Source organism: Aythya ferina (assembly GCF_964211825.1).
Source record: "Aythya ferina genome assembly, chromosome: 10".
NCBI lineage: Eukaryota > Metazoa > Chordata > Aves > Anseriformes > Anatidae > Aythya > Aythya ferina.
This window is the reverse complement of record NC_140306.1, coordinates 22,067,818-22,093,099: the sequence shown is the minus strand read 5'-3', so window position 1 is coordinate 22,093,099 and position 25,282 is coordinate 22,067,818. Positions and strand designations below refer to the sequence as shown.

Genomic DNA, 25,282 nt, shown 5'->3' with positions numbered 1-25,282 from the left:
TCTGTTCTAACTGAAACCAGGACATCTATCCACCCCTTATTCCATACCATTTATGTCATGCTCAGGTTACACTCTTTTCCATACATTCTAATTAGTTACCTATAGCAGTCATGGTAGTGATAACACACAGTATTATATAGTAATTAACATAGTACAATTCAGTTCATGGGCTATTCTCACCCAGTATTAAATCTCCTTGAGGTACACACCGGACCTCTCCGTTCTTTTGCATCACCCACCAAGTGTATCCAGGTCCCTGAGCGAAAACAATTCCACGAATGGGTTTGCCTTTTCCTGAGGCAGGAGTAGCCCAGACTGTTTTACCCAGCATATTTTTTACATGCACTACAGGAACTTTATCCCCATCTACAGTACGTAACAGGTTTGATTGGGCAGGTCCAGCTCGGTTGGCAGATCCCCTAGTATTGACTAGCCAGGTGGCCTTTGCCAAATGCGTATCCCAGTTTTTGAATGTCCCAGAGCCCATTGCTTTCAATGTGGTCTTTAACAGTCCATTGTATCGTTCAACTTTCCCGGAGGCTGGTGCATGATAGGGGATGTGATACACCCACTCAATACCATGTTCTTTGGCCCAAGTGTCTATAAGGTTGTTTCGGAAATAAGTTCCATTGTCTGACTCTATTCTTTCTGGGGTACCATGTCGCCATAGGACTTGCTTTTCAAGGCCCAGGATAGTGTTCCGGGCGGTGGCATGAGGCACAGGATATGTTTCCAGCCATCCGGTGGTTGCTTCCACCATTGTAAGTACGTGGCGCTTGCCATTGCGAGTTTGAGGGAGTGTGATGTAATCAATCTGCCAGGCCTCTCCATATTTATATTTCAGCCATCGTCCTCCATACCAAAGAGGCTTTGACCGTTTGGCTTGCTTGATTGCAGCGCATGTTTCACAGTCATGAATAACCTGTGCTATAGCGTCCATGGTCAGGTCCACCCCTCGATCACGAGCCCATCTGTATGTTGCATCTCTACCTTGATGGCCTGAGGTGTCATGGGCCCATCGGGCTATAAATAATTCACCTTTATGCTGCCAATCCAGATCCACCTGAGCTACTTCAATCTTAGCAGCCTGATCCACCTGCTGGTTGTTCTGATGTTCTTCAGTAGACCGATTCTTGGGCACATGAGCATCTACGTGACGTACTTTCACAGCCAGGTTCTCTACCCGAGCAGCAATATCTTGCCACAATGCAGCAGCCCAGATGGGTTTGCCCCTACGCTGCCAGTTCTTTTGCTTCCATTGCTGTAACCATCCCCACAGGGCATTTGCTACCATCCATGAATCGGTGTAGAGATAGAGAACTGGCCATTTTTCTCGTTCAGCAATGTCTAAAGCCAGCTGAATGGCCTTCACTTCTGCAAACTGACTCGATTCACCTTCTCCCTCAGCAGCTTCTGCAACTCGTCGTGTAGGACTCCATACAGCAGCCTTCCATCTCCGATGCTTCCCCACAATACGACAGGACCCATCAGTGAACAGGGCATATTTCTTTTCATTTTCTGGTAACTGGTTGTACAGTGGGGCTTCTTCAGCACGACCCACCTCCTCCTCTGATGATATCCCAAAGTATTTGCCTTCTGGCCAGTCCATAATCACTTCCAATATTCCTGGGCGACTGGGGTTTCCTATTCGAGCCCGCTGAGTAATCAGTGCAACCCACTTGCTCCATGTAGCATCAGTTGCATGATGCGTAGAAGAGACCCTTCCCTTGAACATCCAGCCTAGTACCGGCAATCGGGGTGCTAGGAGGAGCTGTGCTTCAGTACCGACCACCTCCGAAGCAGATCGAACTCCTTCATATGCTGCCAATATCTCCTTTTCAGTTGGAGTATAGCGGGCCTCAGATCCTCTGTATCCCCGACTCCAAAACCCCAGGGGCCGACCTCGAGTTTCCCCAGGTTCTTTCTGCCAGAGGCTCCAGGTGGGGCCGTTCTCCCTGGCTGCAGTGTAGAGCACATTCTTTACATCTGGTCCTGTTCGAACTGGCCCAAGGGCTACTGCATGGACTATTTCCTGCTTGATTTGTTCAAAGGCTTGTCGTTGTTCAGGGCCCCATTCAAACTCATTCTTCTTACGGGTTACTTGGTAGAGCGGGTTTACAATCAGACTGTAATTTGGGATGTGCATTCTCCAAAACCCCACAACACCTAGGAAAGTCTGTGTTTCTTTTTTGTTAGTTGGTGGAGACATAGCTGTTATTTTGTTGATCACATCCATTGGGATTTGACGACGTCCATCTTGCCATTTTATTCCTAAAAACTGGATCTCTCGTGCAGGTCCTTTGACTTTATTTTGTTTTATGGCAAAACCGGCTTTCAGAAGGATTTGGACTATTTTCTTCCCTTTCTCGAAAACTTCCTCTGCTGTGTCACCCCACACAATAATGTCATCGATGTACTGCAGGTGTTCAGGAGCTTCCCCCTGCTCCAGCGCAGACTGGATCAGTCCATGGCAAATGGTAGGGCTGTGTTTCCACCCCTGGGGCAGTCGATTCCAAGTATATTGGACTCCCCTCCAAGTGAAAGCAAACTGTGGCCTGCACTCTGCTGCTAGAGGGATGGAGAAAAATGCATTAGCGATATCAATTGTGGCGTACCACTTGGCTGCCTTCGATTCAAGTTCGTACTGAAGTTCCAGCATGTCCGGCACTGCAGCACTCAGTGGTGGCGTCACTTCGTTCAGGCCACGATAGTCCACTGTTAGTCTCCACTCGCCATTAGACTTTCGCACTGGCCATATGGGACTATTGAAAGGTGAATGAGTCTTGCTGATCACTCCTTGGCTCTCCAATTGACGAATTAGCTTATGGATGGGAATCAGGGAGTCTCGGTTAGTGCGATATTGCCGCCAGTGCACAGTTGTGGTAGCGATTGGCACTTGCTGTTCTTCGACCCTCAGCAACCCCACAACAGAGGGGTCCTCTGAGAGACCAGGCAAGGTAGATAATTGTTTAATGCCCTCTGTCTCTAAGGCAGCTATACCAAAAGCCCACCGGAACCCTTTTGGGTCCTTGCAATATCCTCTTCTGAGATAGTCTATGCCAAGGATACATGGAGCATCCGGGCCAGTCACAATACGGTGCTTTTCCCACTCATTCCCAGTCAGACTCACTTCAGCCTCCAATACAGTCAACTGCTGAGATCCCCCTGTCACTCCACAAATATAGATGGGCTCTGGTCCTTTATAGCTCGATGGCATTATAGTGCATTGTGCACCGGTGTCTACTAAAGCCTTATACTTCTGTGCGTCTGATGTGCCAGGCCATCGAATCCAAACAGTCCAATAAACTCGATTATCCCTTTCCTCCCCCTGGCTGGAGGCAGGGCCTCCCTAATCCTGGTCGGAATCTTCTTCGTTTCTGTGTTTGAAGGACTGTCTGCTGGAAGTTGGAGCAGCAAACTTTTCAGAGAACCCCCTTTTCCTGATTGTTTTCTTTTGCAACTCACGTACCCGTGCCTCTAGGGTCGCGGTAGATTTTCCATCCCATTTTCTCATGTCCTCTCCATGGTCTCGTAAGTAAAACCACAGGGTGGCACGGGGTGAGTACCCACCGTATCGTCTTCCTTGTGTGGATGAACGACTACCCCTGATAGCTGAGACACTGCTCTGTACAGGTACGGAGGAGAATAATCTCTCTTCAAGTTGGTGAACCTTTTCAGAAAGTTTCTCCACAGTGTTCTCTTTTGGTCGGTGGACACTGGTTGGTTCAGGTGGGGATGAAGATAGATTCTCTTTAAGTTGGTGGAACTCTTCAGAAAGTTTCTCCACAGCTGAGACGCAGGCCTGTAAGGAAGAGGAGAGACTTTCTTTGTACTGCCGGAGTTGTTTAGCCACTTCATCCACTGTGGGTTCCTCATCCTCTTTCCAGGCCATTATTGCCAATGAGCTGGCATATGATGATGGTGCACTCCGTACAAACTTCCGCCACATGGGTTGTGTACACCTGACTTCATCTGGATCTTTGGATGTTTGTCTGAGGTCTGGATCCTCATAAATCACTTCCCGTACGGCTAATTCCCTCAGGTACTGGATTCCCTTCTCCATAGTGGTCCACTTGCCTGGTAGACATAAAAGTTCTTCCTTGAAGGGATACCTTTCCCTCACAGCTGAGAGGAGACGCCTCCAGAGGCTGTGAGATTGTGCTCCATCTGCAATTGCTTTGTCAATGCCTGCATCTCTAGCAAGGGATCCCAGTCGCTTGGCTTCCCTGCCGTCTAATTCCACACAATTGGCTCCAGTGTCCCAGCATCGGAGCAGCCAGGTGACAAGCTGCTCACCTATACAGCGACCAAAATCTTTTCGCACATCTCGTAACTCACGCTCATTTAGGCTTCGGGTAGTTACTGTTGATTTTTCGGCATCCTCATCTTCCTCCTCCTGAACCCTTGATGGCCCAGCGTCGTCGTCGTCTCCGTCGTCTCTATACCTAGATTTGGCAGAAGATTCTCTGCGTTCTAAACGACCTGAATCTCTATACCATTTTTTCACCTTCTCTACAGGGGCAGCTTGCACTGCTACTGCTCGTTTCTCTGACCTTGTTACAGGGTCTGCCACAGAGGTTGGAATACCCTCCGCAGGGTCAACTTGCACTGCTACAGCTCGTTTCTCTGACCTTGTTATAGGGTCTGCCACAGAGGTTGGAATACCCTCTGCAGGGTCAACTTGCACTGCTACAGCTCGTTTCTCTGACCCAGCTACAGGAGCTGGAGCGGCTGCAGGAGCTGGAGCTGGAGTGGCTGCAGGAGCTGGGACTGGAGCGGCTGCAGGAACTGTGACTGGAGCAGCTTCAGGAGTTGGGACTGGAGCGGCTGCAGGAGCTGGGACTGGAGCAGCTTCAGGAACTGGGACTGGAGCAGCTTCAGGAACTGGGACTGGAGCAGCTTCAGGAACTGGGACTGGAGCATCTGCAGAAGCTGGGACTGGAGCGGCTGCAGAGTCCACCGTAGGGGTCACAGTGGCCGTTGGATCTGTCACGGGACTTGGAGTGGCCGCAGGGTCTGTCACTAAGTTGATAGCAGTATCCATGGCAGCTCGATAGGCATGAGCCAGGCCCCAGAATGTTACAATGATTTGTGTTACTTTGGAACTTCCCGAATCGCGACACCTTTTTTTCAAGCATTCTGCCAGTTTTTGAGGATTTTGCAGTTGTTCAGGGGTGAATTTCCAAAACACTGGGGGTGCCAACTGCTCTAGATGCCTGCTCATATCCTCCCATACTCCCTGCCACCCACAACTATACTGCCTCTGGGCAGATCTCCGGATGAGCTTCCTAAGTAGTTGTTTAACTTTAAGCAGAACCTGAAGCGCATTCAGGAGGCAGAACAATAGGACTATGCTGGTCTGAGTATCCCAAGGATATTGAATATCTTGGAGAGCTATTGTAATAAACTCAGAGGATAAGAGGGTGGTGAAGGAGGAAGGGAGAGTGATCAAGGAGGATACAGGGGTGGTGAAGGAGAAAGGGAGAGTGATCAAGTAAGAAAAATTATCTTCCCCTTTCCCCTCCACAGATTGACTCCCTAATGAAAAAAGGCAACAGATATAATTGCTAATAGTTTCCAAAATACAGTTTCCAAAGTATAGAATCGAAGATGTTACTGAGTACAAATACCAGGTTAGAGTCATGGCCAGATATTTCATCATCTCATAAGCCACTGATACAACACACAGTACCATAATGGTCTGAAACCAGGGCCCGGAGAGGATAAACAACATGACAGAGAGCACATACGGAAAATAACGTGCTATAATACTCAATTTGGAAAACAGGCGCAGCACAGTTGAGATTAAAGCAATCAGCATTATGACAAGTGACTATTAAGCAGGTCTAATACTTATACCAATTTTAGTTTAACACACTCTGGTCAGATCTGCCGTTATCTCAACCTTTCGAGCCCCACGTTGGGCGCCAAAAAGACTGTCGTGGTTTAACCCGGCTGGCAGCTAAACACCACGCAGCCGTTCGCTCACCCTCCCCCCTCCCTCTCTGGGACGGGGGAGAGAAATGGAAAGTGAAGCTCGTGAGTTGAGATAAAGACAGTTTAATAAGACAGGAAAATAATAATAACAAAAGTAATAATAATACAATGATGATAATAGTACTACTAATAATAATATGTACAAACAAGTGATGCACAATGCAATTGCTCACCACCCGCTGACCGATGCCCAGCTAAACCCCGAGCAGTCCGGCCCCCTCCCCCCGGCTAGCCACCCCTATATATTGTTTAGCATGACGTCAGATGGTATGGAATACCCCTTTGGCTAGTTTGGGTCACCTGTCCTGGGTCTGTCCCCTCCCAGCTCTTACTGCACCCCCAGCCTGCCTGTTGGCAGGACAGAGCAAAAGTCTGAGGAGTCCTTGGCTTGGTATAAGCACTGCTCTGCAACAATTAAAACATCGGGGTGTTATCAGCACTCTTCTCATCCTAAGCCAAAACACAGCATTCCACCAGCTACTAGGAAGAAAATTAATTCTGTTCTAACTGAAACCAGGACATGGTATATTCTTTATTGCAGCGCTTGATGCACAGGGGATCCTTCCGCCTATCGTGCATGTTCGAAGTGACAAACTATGTCGTATTTATACAGCGAAACAATGAATATTCAATTAGCGCCTATACATATTCATTACCTAACCCCGCCTACCCTCGCTTCATATGCTAATTAGCTTATCAGTCCTTGCGCCTGCGCAAAGCCTTCCAAGAATTGTGGGCCAGGGTCTCCAGGATGTGGACAGTGGTCTTTGGGAGGAAGGCCGTAGGTCTTCCTCGTAATGCACTTTCTTAATCTTGCAAAGCAAGACGGACACCTTTCATAGTCACCTTGTGCTACTTGGTCATTCTGCTCCAACCCAGCTCATGACCAGCCCCTCTTCTTACACAGCTCTTCAGAGTGCAGTTTGCTCCTTTGAGCCTGTGCGAGACACCTGTGAAAAAAAAAGAAACGCATAGGCCGATGCAGCATCCAAAGACACAGCACAACTAGGTAAGTTACTCTCATCTGCTCCCTTACCTCTGCCGCTTACCAGCCCCCGAGGCAGATGCTTCAATCTACCCTCTTCAAACAGCTACAACACCTCTAAAAGACAAAGAGGGGATGCTTAGAGGAACAGTGAGACCTACAACACAACAACTGCTACATCTGTTCCTCACTCACCTTGCCAGAGGCAGCTTTGCGTGTGACGTCCCAGGTTGTACACTGCGTTACCTAACCCTTACCGTAACCCTTACCCTAACCCTTCTCACCCTTACCATTACCCAAATCCTTACCTTTACTTTTTCCTTACCCTTACTCTTTCCTTTAACCTGACCTTACCCTTACCCTTACACTTCCTGTTACCCTAACACATACCCTAACACTTTCCCTTACCATAAGCCGTACAATAACACTTATATGTACACTTACGCTTACACTTACCCTAGCAATTACTCGTACAATTACAGAATCACAGAATCACAGAATCACAGAATTTTCTAGGTTGGAAGAGACCTCAAGGTCATCGAGTCCAACCTCCAACCTAACGCTAACAGCCCTCCACTAAACCATATCCCTAAGCTCTACATCTAAACGTCTTTTGAAGACTTCCAAGGATGGTGACTCCACCACTTCCCTGGGCAGCCTGTTCCAGTGCCTCACAACCCTTTCAGTGAAGAAGTTCTTCCTAACATCTAGCCTAAAACTCCCCTGGCTCAACTTAAACCCATTCCCCCTCGTCCTGTCACCAGGCACGTGGGAGAACAGGCCAACCCCCACCTCGCTACAGCCTCCCTTGAGGTACCTAAAAAGAGCGATAAGGTCGCCCCTGAGCCTCCTCTTCTCCAGGCTGAACAAGCCCAGCTCCCTCAGCCGCTCCTCGTAGGACTTGTTCTCCAGGCCCCTCACCAGCTTCGTCGCCCTTCTCTGCACCCGCTCAAGCACCTCGATGTCCTTCTTGTAGCGAGGGGCCCAAAACTGAACACAGTACTCGAGGTGCGGCCTCACCAGAGCCGAGTACAGGGGGACGATCACCTCCCTAGCCCTGCTGGTCACGCTGTTCCTAATACAAGCCAGGATGCCGTTGGCCTTCTTGGCCACCTGAGCACACTGCTGGCTCATATTCAGACGACTGTCCACCATCACTCCCAGGTCCTTCTCTGCCTGGCAGCTTTCCAACCATTCCTCTCCCAGCCTGTAGCTCTGCTTGGGGTTATTGCGCCCCAGGTGCAGGACCCGGCACTTGGCCTTGTTAAACTTCATGCAGTTGACCTCAGCCCATCGGTCCAGCCTATCCAGATCCTCCTGCAGAGCTTTCCTACCCTCAAGCAGATCGACACACGCACCTAACTTGGTGTCATCTGCGAACTTACTGAGGGTGCACTCGATGCCCTCGTCCAGATCATCGATGAAGATATTAAAGAGGACCGGCCCCAGCACCGAGCCCTGGGGGACGCCACTAGTGACTGGCCTCCAACTGGACTTGGCTCCATTCACCACGACTCTTTGGGCCCGGCTATCCAGCCAGTTTCTAACCCAACGAAGCGTGCGCCAGTCCAAGCCAAGAGCAGCCAGTTTCTTGAGGAGAATGCTGTGGGAGACAGTGTCAAAAGCCTTGCTGAAGTCAAGGTAGACCACATCCACAGCCTTTCCCTCATCCACCCAGCGCGTCACTCTGTCATAGAAGGAGATCAGGTTCGTCAGGCATGACCTGCCTTTCATAAACCCATGCTGACTGGGCCTGATCGCCTGCTTCCCCTTCAAGTGCTGCATGATGACTCTCAGGAGGATCTGCTCCATGAGCTTTCCTGGCACTGAGGTCAAACTGACAGGCCTGTAGTTTCCTGGGTCTGCCCTCCGGCCCTTCTTGTAGATGGGCGTCACGTTTGCTAGCCGCCAGTCGATTGGGACCTCCCCCGATAGCCAGGACTGTTGATAAATGATGGACAGTGGCTTGGCCAGCTCCTCTGCCAGTTCCCTCAGTACCCTTGGGTGGATCCCATCTGGCCCCATCGACTTGTGCACATCTAAGTGCCGTAGTAGGTCACCAACCAGTTCTTCATGGATAATGAGGGCCACATCCTGCTCCCCATCCCCTTCCACCAGCTCAGGGTACTGGGTATCCAGAGAACATCCGGTATTGCCGCTAAAGACTGAGGCAAAGAAGGCATTGAGCACCTCCGCCTTTTACCCTACATCTAACCCTTAACCTTACCCTTACCCATACCCTTACCCTTACACTTACCCTAAACATTACCCTTACCCTTATCCATACCCTTAACTTTACCCTTACCTTACCCTTACCCTAAACATTACCCTTACCCTTAACCTAACCCTAAACCTTACCCTTATCCTAACACTTACCCTTACCCTAACCCTTACCCTTTCTGCTACACTTACCCTTAGTCTAAATCTAACCTTACACTTACTCTTAACCTTAACCTTACCCTTAAACTTAACCTAAAACTTACCCTTACGTTTCCCTCACCCTAACCCTAAAATTAACCCTAACCATTACCCTAACACTTACCCTTACCCTAACCCTTGCCCTTTCTGCTACACTTACCCTTATCCAGGACAGCCAGTCCCCAAGCCGGCGGACGACAGCCACCCAATCATGGCACAGCTGAAACCCATGGCGCCCGAGGATGGATCCCCGGGACACGGTATAGCCAGCCCTCGTGCAGCCCATGGCCAAACTCCCGCACACGGAACCGCCGTCCCCGAGGCGCTCAAGGTCGACCCCGGACCCCGGTGCAGCTAGCACACACATCGCCCAAGACTGAAGCCCAGGGGCTCAGGAAGGCCGTCCGCCGCTCTGCACGGGACAGAACACCCCGGTCTCCGGGACGGCCAGTCCCCAAGCCGGCAGACAACAGCCTCCCGCTTCACGGCACGGCCGGCACCCACGGCGCCCGAGGACGGACCCTTGGAACACAGGGAAGCCGGCCCCCGCGAAGCCCGTGGCCCAACTCCCACAAAATGGGACGACTCTCTCTGAACCAGTCGAGGTTGGCCCTGGACACCAGTGCGGCTAGCACACACGTCGCTCAAGACCGGAGCCCAGTGGTTCAGGACGGCAGGGCACAGCTCCGCACGGGACAGAACACCCCAGTCTCTGTGACGGCCAGTCCCCAAGCCAGTGGACGACAGCCTCCCGCTTCACAGCATGGCCGGTGCCCAAGGATGGACCCCCGGAACACGGGAAAGCCGGCCCCTGCACAGCCCGTGGCTGAACTCCCGCACACAGGACCACCGTCCCCAAGCCGCTCTAGGTCGGCCCCGCACCCCGGTGTGGCTAGCACACGCGTCGTACAAGACCATAGCCAAGGGGCTCAGGACGGTCGGATCCCGCACCTGCAGATGGAGGACACAGGGAGCTCGGGAAGGCTGGCTGCCGCACCACATGGGACAGTAACCCCATCTTCCATGACGGCCAGTCCCCGAGCCGGTGGAAGACAGCCTCCCGCTTCACGGCACAGTCGGCACCCACAGTGCCCAAGGACGGACCCCCGGAACATGGGACAGCCGGCCACCGCCGAACTCTGGCACACGGGACCGCTGTCCCCGAGCCACTCAAAGTCAGCCCAGGTCCCCAGTATGGCTAGCACACAAGGCAAACAATACCGGAGAGCAGGAGCTCGGGACGGTCGGATCCCGCGCCTCCGGATGGAGGCAACCGGGAACTCAGGAATGCCATCTGCAGCTCCGCACAGGACCGATCCGCTGGTCTCCAGGACAACCAGTCCCCGAGCTGGGCAGTAGATAGCCTCCCAATCAGGGCACGGCCTACATAGATGGCGCCCGAGGACGGACCTCCTGGGACACAGGACAGCCCCCGTGCAGCCCATGGCCCAATTCCCGCAACCGGGACCACTGTCCCCGAGCCGCCCAAGGTCAGATCCGGACCCCAGTGCGGCTAGCATACACGTCGCCCAAGACCGGAGCTCAGGGGCTCGGGACAGTCAGATCCCGCGTTTCCGGAAGGAGGCAACCGTGAGCTCGGGAAGGATGTTGGCTGCTCCGCACGGGACCTATCCGCTGCCAGTCCCCGAGCCAGCAGACGAAAGCCTCCCGATCACGGCACGGCCGGCACCCACGGCACCCAAGGATGGACCCCAGGAACACGGGACAGCCGGCGCCTGTTCAGCCTGTGGCCGAACTCCCGCACACAGGACCACGTCCAAGAGCCGCTTGAGGTCGGCCCCGGACTCCGGTGCGGCTAGCACACACATCGCCCAGGACCGGAGCCCAGGGGCTCAAGACCGCTGGCTGCCGCTCCGAACAGGACAGAACCGCCAGTCTCCAGGATGGCCAGTCCCCAAGCCGGCAGAGGACAGCCTCCCGCTTCACTGTACGCCAACCCCCATGCCGCTTGTGGCCAGATACCCGTGTCCTGGGATTGCCGTCCCCGAGCCGCCCGACGTTGGACCTGGATGACAATGCGGATAGAACACACGGCGCCCAAGACCGGAGACCAGGGGCTCGGGACGGTCGGATCCCGTGCCTCTGGATGGGGGCAACCAGGAGGTCGGGAAGGCCGGCCGCTGCTCCACACGGGAGAGAACCCCCGGTCTCTGTGACGGCCAGTCCCTGGCAGACCACAGCCTCCCGCTTCATGGCATGGCCAGTACCGACGGCACCCAAGGATGGCCCCCCAGGACACGGGACAACTGGCCACTGTGCCTCCAGAAGCCGGCTCCCGGGATCCCGGGAAAGCTGGGCCTCATGAGCCTGAGGACGTCCGCCCCAGGTGAAGGGACAGCCGGGCCCCCTTGCCACCCGAGACTTGCCTCCTCGGGGCTTGGGACTGCTGGCTGCCCAAAGCTGGTTCCCTGGGCCCTGGGAATGCTGCCCCCCCATCCGCCCTAGGACAGACCACAGGGCAGCCAGCCCCTGTGCCACCCGTTGCCGGACTCCCTGGCCCTTTGACGGTGGCCCCCGCACCGCCCGAGGCCAGAACCCAGAGGATCAGGACAGCCGCCTCCCGCCCCTCCAGAGGTAGGCAACCAAGAGCTCAGCACAGTGGCACGTCCCAGGTCCAACAACTATATGACTTATATCAAAAAGATGAAGAGCAAAAGAATACAAGGACAGCTAAATCTCAGGGCGTAAGGAGGCTACTGAAAACAGGGAGGCATCCTTTGAAAAAGTTTATTATATAACTACTGAAAAGAGAAAAGATTGCAAAACAACATGGGAACGTACTAACAATATGGGAAGCCAAAACCAGCCTGAGTACCAACTTGCAGAATAGCTGTTCTTTCTCTGCTCTGTGTACATTGAAGGGCTTCTACAGAAGAAAGGTTTTTCTTGGCATGGATGTCAAAGAATCCATCTCCAACTGAAATGATACAGAACAAGTTTTGACACAGAAACAGAAGTAACAAGTCAAAAGGCTCAGGCAGCATTTCACTAAGGAGTTCTCAAGGAGCTCATGGATAAGCTATGTATTTACTTTTAACTCTTGAAATTGTCTGAATTGAAACAGATTACTTGAAATGTGACTTACATGCCTAGACTTCTGTTTAAGAAGTGTCCTAGAGAAATTGCCAGAGCAGGAATTCCCATGTTAAGGAAAATAATAGGAGGTATAGTGGGAAGCGTAAGAAAAGAACTAGGGGACACTTGATTAATAAGACTTAATGAAGGACTGTTAAAACAGCTTTTTAAAGCGAGGTCATACTTTATAAAGCAGAGTATATTTTTGTGTTCTTTGAACACAAAAGGAGTGTTGGACCAGGTGACCTCTGGAGGTTCTTTCAACCTCAACCAGCCTGTGATTCCTTTGCAGCCACTATGCAACCAAATAGCAAGTACAATTCACAGCAGATAAACATGAAGTAATGCAGAGGCAAAAGGGGAAATCAGGCCTTGGTACTGCATGCAATCCTATGAAAACATCACTTCAATGCTCATCAGTGTTGAACAGCATCTTCCCTGTTTAACCTTTTGGAAAAGGCCTAGGAAAGGCAACAAAAAGTATCACCAATCTCATCAAAGGTAGCCTTGCTATCTTATAAACTGAAGGTTCATCTGCATCTTGGATGCTACACAAAATTTTATTTTTGCCCACCTTAAAAAGGTCACAGTAGAATAAAAACAGTTTCAGCCAAGAGAAACAGGGATCGCCAAATGTTTGGAACAGTTTCTGTAGGAAAGGACTAAGAAAAAACCTTTTTCACGTGAAAGAGAGATGAGGGAAAAGACGATATCTCATATCATAGAAGTTGAACAGAGATCGATCACCCACATTCTCTTTCCATACAGATTAGGGCATCAAAAGCTAGCAGGAAGCAAATTTCACTCCTCCAGCCCACAAGCACACACAAAATAAAGGAAGCAGTTCTTCACATAGTGAAGCTAGCTCCAAAGTTTACACACAATACCTAGTTAAGGCTCGTGACTGCTGTGACCCATGGATGCTAAGTGTTTACATGGGTTCAAGGGATATGGCCAATTTTTACAAGAAATCCATTAAGCATTTTTATACTCCAAGGCATTTGCTTGTCTTACAGTGCAAGTCACAAGTATCATTCTATACTTGTTCTATTCTGCTAAGATCTTTGGCCTGACTTTCTGTGGCCATTGTTACATTGTCACAGCAACACAGAGGCAGGAAAACATTGCTACATACAGTAACAAAAGACTGAGTCATAAAAAGAACTTAGGATAAAAAATGAAACTACACACTATCTTAGTTCAGCAGTACATTCTATATGCATGCTTTCACCCTGAAATCATCAATAAGACATGATAACCTCTAAGACTGAAAACAATACAAATTCTACTTAGTTCTTTGAATGCAAGGCTGATGCAGTAAGTCACCAGCTGGAAAGAACCCGACAAGAGGATTAAAGATGTTCCATTCCAACATTGAAAATTACCTTTCAAAAGCTGTTTGTCAAGCAGAGCATAGTTTCCCATTTGTTGAACAGGCAGGCCTAGCCAAATTTCAACCCTAAACTTTCAGGGAACCTCTACAGCTCCCAGTGTACATGTTACTTCTGTACTCACCTGCAGGTTTTACCTCTGAAAAAAAAAAAAGTTCCAACTTTCTTCCCTTCTACAGTATCTGTGATGACATGACCCGAGATCTTTGGGTGGATTCCATTTGCAAGGTGAGCTTCTGTCACCTACAATGAATGATAGAGCCACTTCCCGAAAACGCATTTGTTATTTGAATCCCCATCCTTAACAAGAATTCTTATGTTGGAAAAGGCCCTTAAGAACATCAAGTCCAAACATCAACCTAATGCTACCACTAAATCGTATCCCTAAGTGCTATGTCCACTCGTCTTTTAAATACTTTTAAGGATGGGGACTCTTACCACTTCCCTGGGCAGCCTGTTCTAATGTGTAACCACCCCTTCCATGAAGAGATGCTTATTTAGTATCCAGATATCCAGTGCTGGTGAATAGAGTTGTTCCTCCCTAGGGGTAGGGCTTGGCATTTCCCTGTCCTGAACTTCAAAAGGTTCCTGCCTGCCCCTATCTGCAGCCTGTCAAGGTTCCTCTGAACGCGCCGCCACTTTCCCCACACAATGGCCTTTTCCATAGAAGCCACCGACGGCCTGCCACCTCTCCCCCTCCCGATTCGGCATGCCCCTGGGCACCACTGACCACCAACCTCGTTGTGGCACCATGCCTCGTCATCCTGGGCTATCCCGACAGCTTCCACCCATTGGGAGGTCCCAGTTGTAACAAATGACTGAGTCCCAAATAGGGTTACAGTTAATGTTTACAATTTATTAAAGGAATAGAGGTAAGCAAACAGCGCTGGGTGTGCCAGCAGTCTCTGCTCCACTAAGACACACACCAGTTACATCAGGCGGCTGGTTTTTATGCTCCTAGGCTAATACATATTCATCACCACTTTTGGAAAAGGCAGGGATATTATAATTAGTTTCCCAGGACCCAAACAATCCTGCGGATGCATGCGTTATCAGTCTCCAGTGGTCCCTCTGGGGGTGGTTCGTACTGAAGGCTCGTAGTCTTCCTCCCAGGCTTTGTCCTTTGGTCGTTCTTCAGCTTCCTCCCCACTCCTTATTTAGTAGTCGCTGGGCCAGACATCAGAAAGCTGTGTCTCGTGCAATAGTCAGCAGTTAACTCAAAAAAACTTCCCCCGTTCTCTTATCTCCCAGACCCAAGTCTCAAGGTTTACCCTTCAAACCCTCTATCGACATGCACTGCTAGACCGTTCTTTTGCAAGATACAAGAACTATACACACTAACCACTTGGCCTTGTAGTTATTTATACAAGGGGATGTAAGACAGAAGGTCACATTTCATTATGAGGCCCTAGTGTTGTTCCATATTGGCACGAATCAGATGAACATATTTCACAAATTTTATTTTCATTAACATTTTGGAAGCTACACAAATTTTATTTTCCAAGCCAATCACACGGTGTTTCCACCCTGATTGAAGACAGGCCCTGACATCACCTCTGCCCTCAGTTCCCAGCCAAGCACAGAGTGTCCCCACATGCACTGCATAGCAAACACACACAGTAACATTGACATCCTATCTGTAAACATGCTGTAAGTTACTCACCTGATAAAGAACTGCATGCAATAAAGGCACCAAGTACTAGTTAGAATTAGTTTATTCTAACAGATCCTACTAGCTGTTACCTCAAAAAGATGTGCGTACCCCTCGCTACTTGGAAACGCATCAGTCCATAAACTCTGATCCACCTAAAGAACCCCGAAACTGACTGAAGGAAAAACAAACACCCCAAAGAGCAGCCCAAGCAGAAGGAGCTCTCTGAGGGGATGCCTGGGGCTCATATACCATTTGGCCCTGCCCAGCACCCAAACCAATCACCTGGGAAAGGGTAGGGGCAAAGCACAAGGAAGTAGGAAGAGAGCAGCAGCAGCAGCTGTGGTGGTGGTTTTTTTGTGTGTGTTATTTTTCTTTTTTTTTTTTTTTTAATCTGTTTTAGCTCAAAAGCATGCATAGTGCAGACAAGAGAAATGGGGTGCTTCTAGAAGCAACAATCCCTATGCTTTTGCTGCAGCTTATAATATTAAAAGACATTATTACCAAGCAAATATTTGGAACTCTTCCAACTGGAATTAGCTCAAACTTTTATTTACATATAAAGAAAAAACTAGGAGTAGAACATCTGCTCCATCTTTTCCTCTCTCACCTTGCCATAGGCAGCTCTGGCTGTGATGTCCCAGATTGCATACTGCGTTTCAGCTTTAACAAATGAAAACCTTTACCCTAACCCAAGCCCTAGCCGTTACCTTGCCCTTACCCTAACACTAACCCTAACCCTTATTCTTACCCTAAACCTAACCCTAACCCTTACCCTTACCCTAATCCTAACCCTACCCTTACCCTTTCTCTAACCTTTACCCTAACTCTTACCCTTACCCCAAACCTAACCCTTAAACTTATCATAACCCTAACTCTTACTCTTACCCTAAACCTAAACCTTATCCTCACCCTAACCCTTAGCCTTAGCATTACCCTAACTGTTAACCTTACCCTTACCCTAACACTTACACTTGTCTTAACCCTTACCCTAAACGTAACCATAACCCTAAACGTAACCCTAACACTCTCACCCTAACCCTAACCCCTAACCCTACCCCTAACCTATCCTTAACCCTAACCCTCTAACCCTAACAATAACCCCTAACCCTAATCCTTACCCTAACCCTAAACCCTAACCCTAGCCCCAGCCCTAGCCCCTAACCCTATCCCTAGTTCCCAAGAACTACATTTCCCGGCATACTCTGGGCACTCAACATGACCTCCCGGAAGTCCAGAATCCAAAAACTACATTTCCCAGCATACTCTGGGCACTCAACATGACCTCCTGGACATCTGAAGTCCTGAGAACTACATCTCCCGGCATGCTCTGGGCACCCAACATTGCCTCCCGGTGCTGGAAAACTACACCTACCAGCATTCCCCAGACAGCCGGCATGGCCAATCAAAGGCCGAGTGTTCAAGAACTACATTTACCAGCACTCACTGGAACCCTAGCCCTTACCGCAGTTACAAAAAAGCCTCAAGCCCTAACATTAAAAAACCTTGAAACCCCTACAGACCTAACCCAAACTATTTACCACACTAAAGCCCTGAAGACCTCTGCCTAAACCCCCTAACCCCAAATCTTAGGATGCTCAAAACCCAAACCCAGAAATTACGACACGCAAAACCCAAACCCAACCCAAAAGGTTAGGTTGCACAAAGTCCTAATGCAAAACATTAGGACGCTCCAAACCGTAACCCAAAAATATTAGAACGCTCAAAGCCCTTTCCCAAAAACTTAGGACGCTCAAAACCCTATCCCGAAAACATTAAGATGCTCAAAACACTTTCCCAAAAACTTAGGATGCTCAAAACCCAAACCCAACTACTCAGAATGCTCAAAAGCCTATCCCAAAAAATTAGGGCACACAAAAGCCTAACCCCAAAAATTAAGATGCTCAAAATCCAAACCCCCAAAATTAGGATACTCAAAATGCTACCCCTGGAGAACCTAACCTGAAAAAAAAAAAAAATAAGATCTTAAAACCCTAACCGTAAATAACTGACCAAAAATAAAACCTTAAGACTCTAACCCTAAAAAACATATCAACACTACAACCCAAAAAACTCTAATACCCTAACACGCTAACCCTGAAACCCTTAAAACCCTAACCCCCAAATCCTTAAAATCCTAACCGTTAAAACTCCAACCCTAAAAACCTTAAAATCCTAAACATAAACCCTGAAACCCCTTACCCTGAAACCCAACCCTAGTGCCCAATCCCTGAAACCTTAAAACCCTGAATCAATCTGTAGCAAATAGCATAGGCTGAGTTGAGGATCTCAGTACAGTAGCATTATTATTCGAGATTACAATGGCGGGTGTCCCACAAGCAGGAGGGTGCCTACTAATTCCATACACAGTTTATACACTTTTTTTTTCTGCCGAGGACTGAGACCCTCCCCTGTTTCCCCATTAACTGTGCTATTCAAGGTTCATAATCTAGCTGGTGCTTCACAGAAAATACACAGCTGCTGGCCAAAGTCACATTTCTTTTGAGGTTTTTACTCTTTGAGGTGGTAATGTTTCTTACGCCGTGATTTCCACCTAATTGCTGTAAGGATTCTGGTTGTCTGCGTTTTACAAGGTTGTCTGTTATAATAAATAATAAAAGTCCCAAATAGGATTACAATCAAAGTTTACAATTCACTGAATGAATAGAGGTAAGCAAACAGTGCTGGGTACGCTGGGAGTCTCTGCTCCACCAAGACGCACACCAGTTATACACCAGTTACCTCCCTTAAGGGATATAGAGAAGCTCTCTCAGATACGGCAGTCCTACTTCTCGTGCATGCAGCCGGAGGTTGGTCTAATTCTGGTGCTGTTGGTGGTGGAAGCTGGGGCAACGGTGGTACTGGTGGAGATACCACAGCCACCGGAGGGGGAGCCGCCGGGGGTGGATTGTTAGGATATGGAGGTGGTAGCTTATCCAATGGCTCACGTTTATCACCTTTTTCTTTTTCCTGTTCTTCTTGTTCTTCAAATTTCTTATCTGCTTTTAGTGTAAATATTGAGGCTGGAAAAGGACGGGAAGTCCTCCTCATCCATAATCCTGCATAATCACTTTCTTCCTGGCTAAAAGGTTCCTTTGAATTAACATGGATATTTAAGGCCTGGCAAATCCAGTCTTCAAAGGATCCAAAAACAGGCCAAAAGACATGTGGTCTTAAAGGCTCCTTTGGCCATTCTATCACACAATACTGGACCATTTTTAATTTACTTTTTCCTTTTCTGGGGCCCCTATCATTCCAATTTCTAATCGTTATTCCTAATGGACTTTCTGGTGGTATGACTGGTAATTTGCTCCCTTTCTTCTGGTCCCTGGTCTTCGATTTTGTCTGACCCATCTAGGAATTTTACTATGGCAATTCCCACAGCCCTTGGTTACCTTAGTAAGAGTGTCTTGCAGGGGGTTTAGGACCTATCACACACCCACAAATGCTATAGGAATCGCTTCAGTCCTTCACCGGCCAAGTCCCTCATGGGAGATTGGAACCGCAGTTAGAAGACCTCCACAATCGCTTTGGATCTAAGTTCCGTCTCTGTCACACTCTTACACACACAGGCAACCAAATCCTACCCAGCCAAACAGTATACGCTTTAAATGCTTACGACTCCGTCATCTTCGTTCAGATCTTCACACGCAGAATTACGGGCAAAATATAGTGCTGCAGCTGGCAAGGGAGCTGAAAAAAAAAAAATCAAAAACTTTGCTTACTTTTATTCAGGTTCAAGGTGCCATTAGTCCTGACCTGACTCGAACAGCAGCCACCAAATGGTGTGGCGCCTCTCCTAGAACCAATCAGAATTCAGGAACCAAAGCCCTCCCGGACGAGCCTGCAATTGTAATAAATGACTGGGTCCCAAATAGGATTGCAATTGAAGTTTACAATTTATTAAATGAATAGAGGTAAGCAAGTAGCACTGGGTGCTCCGGGAGTCTGCTCCACCAAGACACGCACCAGTTACATCAGGCAGCTGTTTTTTATGCTCCTAAGCTAATACATATTCATTACTACTTCTACAAAAGGCAGGGTTATTCTAATTAGCTCCCACTGGTGCACGCGCTATCAGTCTCCGGTGGTCCCTCTGGGGGTCTCTCATGCTGAAAGCTCGTAGTCTTCCTCCCAGGTTTTTCCCTTGTCCTTCTCCTTTGTCCATCTTGGCTGGATGTCAGACACTTGCATAGTGTCCCATGAAGCAGTTGTAATAGTTAGTAGTTATTCTGAAACCCCTTTGTTCTCTTATCCCCTATTGACCCGAATTGCTGGACCATTCCTTTGCAAGATACAAGAACTATACACACTAACCACTCTGGTTTTCTTAGTCTTGTGGTTATACAAGGGTATGTAAGACAGAAGGTCACATTTCATCATATCATGCGGCCCTAGCATTGTTCCATATTGACACGAATCAGATGAACACATTTCACACTGTAAAGCTGTCTTATCACTGCAAGCATATCTCAATACCACCTTCCTTCCCTCTACAGGATGTAACTGCGCAAAAACAACATTTTTATTCCTACAACCTTGATCCCCTTACCCTGAAATCCTTATTCTCCTTAAACCTAACAACTCTAACCACTACCCTAACCCTTATTATCAACCCCCTAACGCTAATGACACTGACCTTAATTCAAACCCCAAACTGCCCCTAACCCCAGACAACCAACAATGAAACACACACACACAAAGATGGAAACTACAAAAAAGGCAAAACCCTGGATACAGGCCCCAAATCACAAACACGCGACCAAAACGCTACAGAAAAGCCCCAGACGCAGGCCCCAAATGCTACAGGTAGGCCTCAAAAGCTCAAGATGCATCACAAAGAAAAAATGCAGATCCCAAACGTTACAGAAAAGCCCTCAAACCCAGGCTGCAGAAGTCTACAAGCAGGCCCCAAACTGCCAACAGAAGCAGGCACCGACCACACCCAGATGCAGACCCCAACTGCCCACAAGCAGCTCCCACCCCCTCCCAAGAACTGGACTCCACCCAGACACTGGCCCCAGACCCAGGCCCCACCCACCCCCCAGACACAGGTCCCAAAGGTGTACAAGCAGCTCACAAGCCACCCCTTCAGAGACAGGTCCCAAGCCCCCGCCCCCCTCCCCAAAACATGGGACGCAGAGGTGTACAACCAACTCCCAACTCCCTCCCTCTCAAAGGGAGGCACCTAGAGTGAACAAGCACCTCCCAACTCCCCCAGGCACAGGCACCCCCCCCCAAACACAGGCCACAAAGGTGTACAAAAAGCCCAGACCCCCCTCTGAGACCAAGGCCGCTAAAGTGTACAAGCAGCTCCCAACCCCCCTCAAATACAGGCCCAAAAAGCGCACAAGTAGCTCCCTCCACAGAGACAGGACCCAAAGGTGTACAACCAGTTCCCAACACCCCTGAGACACAGGCCCCAACCCCCCCATCCCCAGACACAGGGCCCCAAATTCTACAAGCAGCTCCCAACCCCTGCAAAAGGCAGGCCCCCTACCCTATATAAGCAGCTCCCAACCCCCCCCCCCCGAGGGAGGCCCCCAAGTCCCTCCAAACACAGGCCCCTACAGTGTACAGGCAGCTCCCAGCCACCCCCAGATGCTGGCCCCAAAGTTGTACAAACAGCTCCCAACCCTCACAGAAACAGATTCCTACATTGTACAAGCAGTTCCCAACCCCCTAGACACAGGCCCTGACCCCCCACAGACACAGGCCCCAAAGGTGTACAGCCTCCTCAAAATCCCCCCCCAACGCAGGCCCTTACAGTGCACCAGCAACTCCAAACCCCCCACCCAGAGGCAGGCTCCAACCCCCCATGGACGCAAGCCCCAAAGGTGTACAACCAGCTCACAAACCCCCGAGACACAGGCCCCAAGCCCCCCCCCCAGACACAGGCCCTTACAGTATACAAGCAGCTCCCAACAACCCCCAGATGCAGGCCCCAAAGTTGTACAAACAGCTCCCACCCCTCCCCCAGACGGAGGCCCCAAGCACCCCCCCCAAACACAGGCCCCTACAGTATACAACCTGCACCCAACCCCCTACCCCCGAGGCCAGCCCCAAAGGTGTAGAAGCAGCTCCAAGCCTCCCTCCCAACCCAGGCTCCAACAGTGTATAAGCAGCTCCCCCCCACACCTCAGACCCTCAGCAGATTCTGAGCAGCGCCTACCACAGCACCACTAAAACAGAGGGGAAGCACTTCAGAGACTTGCCTTAGGGGGACCTTTGCTTAGGGACACTGACTGGGCTGACGACCCTCCCGCCTTTCCTCAGCACTCCGGAGAGGATTCAACCCTCTGGGACTGCAAGAAGCAGCCATAAAAGAAAAAAAAAAAGGCAGATCCTCAGGCACCTCACAGGCACAGCCTACCTGCTGCAATACCTCTCTTTCACTAGCTCTTCTTCAGCTCCTCACAGCTTCAATGCGGCCGGGACAGGGCGGACCGGCACCACTCGGCGGCGGCGGGGGCGGGGGGGCTGGCACGACGCGGCGGCGGCAGGGGGAGGGGGGCGGCGCAGGGCGGGGCAGCCAGAGCAATGCAGGGAGCCATCCCTCCCACCAATCCAGAAACAGTAGTCAAAAACTACAGAACCGGGACCCCAAACCACATGGAGCCAGGCTCCCGAACCGTACATGAGCACGAACACACACAAGCCAGAGACTGAGGGCCATGATGGCTACCATCAAGAAAAGCAGACAACATCAAGCTCGAGAGAGATCAGCCTTTCCAAATCCCAGTGAAAGACAAAAACTGCTTCATTACTATACCCTTGCCAACAATACATTTAAGACGCATGATATGGTGCTCAGCAAGCACTGCAGAAGCCAACAACTATGGGAACAAGACCTGGTAATGGATACTATAGTACACAGAAACAACCATACACCATAGAACACATACTGGAACTGCCCTGACTACCACACGCTAGGCTGAAAAGGATGAATCCATGGCCTCTTTACCCAGTTGTTACTGGATCCCTTTCCCATGCTGCCCTGACTTAAAAGCCATCCCCATGCACATACCACGCACATCCCAAGGTACAACCCCACCCAACACACAGACAGGGCATTTCAAGACAAACTTAGCTTTAGGGACGGCTGGAAAGCAGGATTCCTCCTCAAGGCACACGCAGACTGCATGAGATGGAGCTCCAGGCACCTCTTCACCTGAGGAAACACACTGCCATCAGGAACCACCGTGCCAGACAAGCTTTTTCTGCTAGAACACCCTTCTCAGATGCACTGTGGCATTCAAGTGAACTGCTTTCATGCAAATATAACGACTGATGTTACAACCCACCTTGCCTGTGGCACCTGATGAACAGAAGAGTAAGCCACCGCAGCACTTCAAAACCATCCCTGCACGTGCTGCTCCTTGTTGCTCTCTGGCCTTATCTCATATCCTCAGTCGCTTCTGTGGAGAGCCTGCCACGGCACCTGCAAAGCAAGACAGACACCTTTCATAGTCACCTTGTGCTACTTGGTCGTTCTGCTCCAACCCAGCTCATGACCAGCCCCTCTTCTTACACAGCTCTTCAGAGTGCAGTTTGCTCCTTTGAGCCTGTGCGAGACACCTGTGAAAGAAAAAGAAACGCATAGGCCGATGCAGCATCCAAAGACACAGCACAACTAGGTAAGTTACTCTCATCTGCTCCCTTACCTCTGCCGCTTACCAGCCCCCAAGGCAGATGCTTCAATCTACCCTCTTCAAACAGCTACAACACCTCTAAAAGACAAAGAGGGGATGCTTAGAGGAACAGTGAGACCTACAACACAACAACTGCTACATCTGTTCCTCACTCACCTTGCCAGAGGCAGTTCTGGGTGTGACGTCCCAGGTTGTACACTGCATTACCTAACCCTTACCGTAACACTTACCCTAACCCTTCTTACCCTTAACATTACCCAAATCCTTACCCTTCCCCTTTTCTTTAAACTTACCCTTAATGTTACACTTACCCTTACGCCTACCTTAACACTTACTCTTACCCTTACCCTAACCCTAACACTTACATTTACACTTATCCTTACCCTTACCCTTACACTAAACCTAACTCTTACCCTTACACTAACCATAACCCTTACACTTACCCTAACCCTTACCGTTATCTTTAAAATAACCTGTACCCTAACACTTACTCGTACCCTTACCCTAACCATTACACTTACCATTACCCTAACACTTAACGTTACCCATACCCTAACGATATCCTTACCCTTACCCTAACCCTTACGCTTACACTTACCCTAACCCTTACTCTAACCCTAACACTTACAATAACCCAAACCCTTACCCTTATCCTTACCCTAACCTCTACATTTACCCTTACCCTGAACTTACCCATACCCTAACTCTTACCCTTACCCTAACCCGTACCCTTACCCTTACTATTACACTTATCCGTAACCTTATCCTTACCCTTACCGTTAACCTAAACCTTACTATTACCCTTACCCTAACACTTACACTTACCCTTATCCTAACCCTTATGCTACCCATACTCTAAAACTTATCCTTACCCTAACATTTACCCTAACACTTACCCTTACCCTAATGCTTAACCTAATCCTTACCCTAACCCTTACCCTATCCCTTCTTACCGTTACCCTTAACCTTATCCTTACCCTAACACTTACTCTTATCCTTACCCTAACCCATATGTAACACTTACCGTTACCCTAACAATTGCCCTAACACTTACTCTTATCCTTACCCTAATCATTGCCATAACCCTAACTCTTACCCTTACCATTACCCTATCCCTTAACCTAACCCTTACCTTTACCCTTACCCTAAACCTAAAGCTTACCCTTACCCTAACCCTTTCCCTTACCATTACACTTACCCTTACACTTACCGTTACCAATAACCTTACCCATACCCTTACACTTACCCTTACCATTACCCTTACCCTAACCTTACCCTTACCCTATCCCTTAACATTACCCTTACCCTAACTCTTAACCTTACCCATACCCTTCCCCTTCCCCTTATTCTTATCCTTACTCTTACCCTTATTCTTAACCTTACCCTTACCCTTCACCTAAGGGTAATGGTAAGTGTATGGATAAGTGTAATGGTAAGGGTCCTTACCATTACCGTTAGGGTCCTTACCATTACCATAAGGGTCCTTACCCTTACCATTACACTTATCCATACACTTACCATTACCCTTACCCTAACCCTAACAATTACCCTTACCCTAATGCTTAAGCAAACCCTTACCGTAACCCTTACCCTAACCCTTCTTATCCTTATCCTTACTCTTACCCTTACTGTAACCTTTACATTTACCCTTACCCATAACCATACACTTATGCTAACCCATACTCTTACCTTTATTCTTACCCTAACCCTAAACAATAAAAGTTAATCTTACCCTTACCCTTTCCTTTACCCTTACCCAAACCTTTACTCTTACCCTTACCCTAAACCTTGCCCTTATCCTCACCTTACCCTTAACCTGACACTTACTGTAAACATTACACCTACCCTTACCCTAACCCTTATCCTTACTCTTACCGTAACACTTACCTTAACCCTTACCCATAACCATACACTTATTATAATCCATAACCTTACCTTTACCCTTACCCTAACCATAACAGTTACACTAAACCATACCCTAACCCTTACCATTACCCTTACCCTTACCCTTATGAATATCCTTACCCTTAATCTTAACCTTACCCTAACCCTTAGCATTACCTTTACCCTTTGCCTTACCCTTACCCTAACC

The 25,282-nt window shown here is 49.2% G+C and overlaps 1 long non-coding RNA gene across 1 annotated transcript in view; it reads right to left on the bottom strand.

Moving 5' to 3' along the window:
• The window catches only part of LOC311441851, a 37,229-nt gene extending 14,629 nt beyond the window's left edge, over positions 1 to 22,600 (bottom strand). Inside the window, exons 1-3 of the long non-coding RNA XR_014696273.1 lie at positions 21,912 to 22,600; positions 19,158 to 19,231; positions 14,773 to 15,054 (exon numbers count right to left, since the gene is read on the bottom strand). This is a non-coding gene — a long non-coding RNA (uncharacterized lncRNA). The remainder of the gene's footprint in view (positions 1 to 14,772; positions 15,055 to 19,157; positions 19,232 to 21,911) is intronic.
• Positions 22,601 to 25,282: the final 2,682 nt, after the last annotated feature.